At 37.1% G+C, this 2,736-nt stretch overlaps 1 long non-coding RNA gene across 1 annotated transcript in view; it reads left to right on the top strand.

The window, feature by feature from the left end:
• The first annotated feature begins 787 nt into the window (after nucleotides 1-787).
• LOC131343753 (uncharacterized) overlaps nucleotides 788-2,736 on the top strand; it is a 1,967-nt gene continuing 18 nt past the window's right edge. Inside the window, exons 1-3 of the long non-coding RNA XR_009203172.1 lie at nucleotides 788-910; nucleotides 1,231-1,357; nucleotides 1,529-2,736. The exon at nucleotides 1,529-2,736 is cut by the window's right edge and continues 18 nt beyond it. This is a non-coding gene — a long non-coding RNA (uncharacterized LOC131343753). The remainder of the gene's footprint in view (nucleotides 911-1,230; nucleotides 1,358-1,528) is intronic.

Here is a 2,736-nt window from a genome sequence, read left to right as displayed (position 1 = left end):
TTAGAGGAATGCCTGCAAATAACCTCCTTGTATCTGCACACTGTTCACTGGAGCAACATTTATAATCATTAAAGATTGGGGCACTATGCTCAACCTTAAAATACCACACAAAACAACCTACTATGACATTCAGTCTTCTTACCTTATCCCTGTCATTAATGAAGAATATCAAGAACAACAGAAAGCATTAATTACTGACTAACATTACCAAAATGAACTCGGTAATCTAGTTCATTTATCAGGGGATGTTAATTATTGTAAAATGAAGTTCATAAATACACACTTTACTGGAGATTTTTGCATTGTTTTATCCTAATTATGAAACAACGTCAATACACACCATGTTTATCTGGGATGTTTTAATTGTCAGGTTACTGAAGCATCTAGTTCTTCAGCCATGGAACCAATAGGTTTGAAAAGAGGTGTAAACTGGAGGAAGGAATCCAAATTGATCTGCTCACAACAGACAGATCATCATCTGTTAGAAAATGTATGCGTGTGGAATATCCCAACATTCACCATGGATTTGATATATAACATGTTGTCAGAGGTAACTGACTCACAACAAAGTGATAGTTATATCTACATCTAAATGTAATGATAATATTCATTATTTCTCCAAAAAGCTGTATTATACAAAGCTTATTTATTCTTCTTTAGCTATATACAATGTTCGGTTACAATTTATTTATTATAACAATTATCTACAATCAGCTGTGAAGTACTACATTTTGCCTTGGTATGCACTACATGATCATGGCTTGAGAATTTGTAATTTATTTCTTCAGGATTTTCCAAAAAGCTGCTCTCCATGTCAAGATATAAGGACAACCGAGACCTGCAGCCATGGATACGAAGTATTTGTTGTCATTCATGGTATTCCTGTGCAACCTGTGGAGGTGACCCTAAAGTAAGTTATTTAATGGTTTAATACTATATTTCTTTTGTAAAATGTGCACACACACACACACACACACACACACATTCATATTATGTATAATGGGGGCATTACATAGACATAATAGTTTATACAATAATTTACATTGCACATGTTATAGTTGAGTCCCTAATCATTTGAGTACCTGCACCATTATAGGGTCCAATCTGCATTTTTTTCTGTTTAGATTTTTTGTATGGTTTGTTACACTTCATTCCTGTTATATATGTTATATAAACACAATACTGTCTTTTTAGGTACACCTGATAATAAGTTGTTTCTTTTATTTATAGGAGAACTTGAGGTGTTCCATTCTGACCTACTGAAGTACTGCCCAAAAACACCGCACCGCAAGAACTCAACTAGTTATCCTTGATCACAACGAAAATGTTCATCAGCCTCAAGTCACATCCACTACTGGTAAGTGGGAAACAACATACTGTACTTTTTAGAAAAATTATTTAAAAAGTAGGATTGTGGAAATATATTTGTGCTCAAAGTTAATAAGCAGAAGGCATTGTTGTGCAGTAAACAATATTACGTAATCAATACAAACAGGATAATTTATTGTGTTTGTTGTTTTTATAATAGGAGTGCATAGGTACAAGGTTGTTTTCCTGAAACATACCAAAGAATGGGTAACCAAACCGATTTACAAACCCATCACTCAAACATTCAGAGACGTTCTGCAGCGGCGCCTGGACCCCAGAGTGGTCTTCAAGGTCGGTTCCTCTTATGTGACCCATCCACCATTGCCACAGAACACTGCCCTACAACCAAGGCCTGATGAGCACAAGGTCACAGCGTGACCTTTTGATGTGATTACGTAGTACACAGTGTTGTGGACGCGCATCCCGGAGTTAGCGCTAGACGAGCTTTTGTGGTTAAAAAGTATAACTTTTTTTATTTTTTTAATAAGAAAATGAGTGATGGTGTGTCTTGATAAGAGTCTTCTCCCTGGGCTGGGATGGAGGTTTAGAGCTCTGTGAAGCTGCATTTAAACTGCATTCTGGAAGCTCAATCTCAGAGGCACCATTGAGGTCCACTATATGGAGAAAAATCCTGCAATGTTTTCCTCAAAAAACATCATTTCTTTACCACTGAAGGAACAAAGGCATGAACATCTTGGATGACCAGGGGGTGAGGAGATTCATTTAAAGATGTTGTTCTGAAAGTGGAATTCTCCTTTAAGATTCATTAAAAAGAAGACAACCGAAGGTATGATGTTTATTTAATTTGTGTTTAAAGATATTCCTAGACTAATATTAGTTGCTAACCACGAATAGTTTGGTTCCAAGTGTTTGAACGTGGATTCGAATGAAGCAATTCGTAACATCATGCATAGATACAGCAAGAGTCCAGATTTGATGAAGAACATTATACACATGGTGGTGAGACTCCTGAAGCTCCGTCTGCTAGCTGTGATTCAGTCAGGTTTAGTGGAAGCGGCGGTTAAAGATAACAGTGCTTCAGTCAGGAGCCACGCTGACTCTTGGAAACACATGGAAGCTGTTGCTGAGAAAGTTGACCTTAATGACATTGGAGTTGCGAATTTGGAAAAAGAGAATGGTATGCTTCGACAAAAATATGGGGAATTAGATGAAGATATAAGAAGATGGATGCTGAGAGTTGCAGGTGCAGAGGAGCAGGTGAGAATTTGAACCAGCTCTTCATCTTCTGTGAGATTCTTCAGGCATGGCTGACCACCTTCCACAAGAGGAAAGTTTTATTTTCGTTTGTGAAGGAGTACAAGACTTTTTCTTTTTCCAAGAATGCTGTTCATCTAAGGAAGATAGAAA

This window comes from Hemibagrus wyckioides, linkage group LG22 (genome assembly GCF_019097595.1).
Source record: "Hemibagrus wyckioides isolate EC202008001 linkage group LG22, SWU_Hwy_1.0, whole genome shotgun sequence".
Lineage (NCBI taxonomy): Eukaryota > Metazoa > Chordata > Actinopteri > Siluriformes > Bagridae > Hemibagrus > Hemibagrus wyckioides.
Note: the sequence above shows the minus strand (reverse complement) of the source record. Positions and strands in the feature narration are given on the sequence as shown.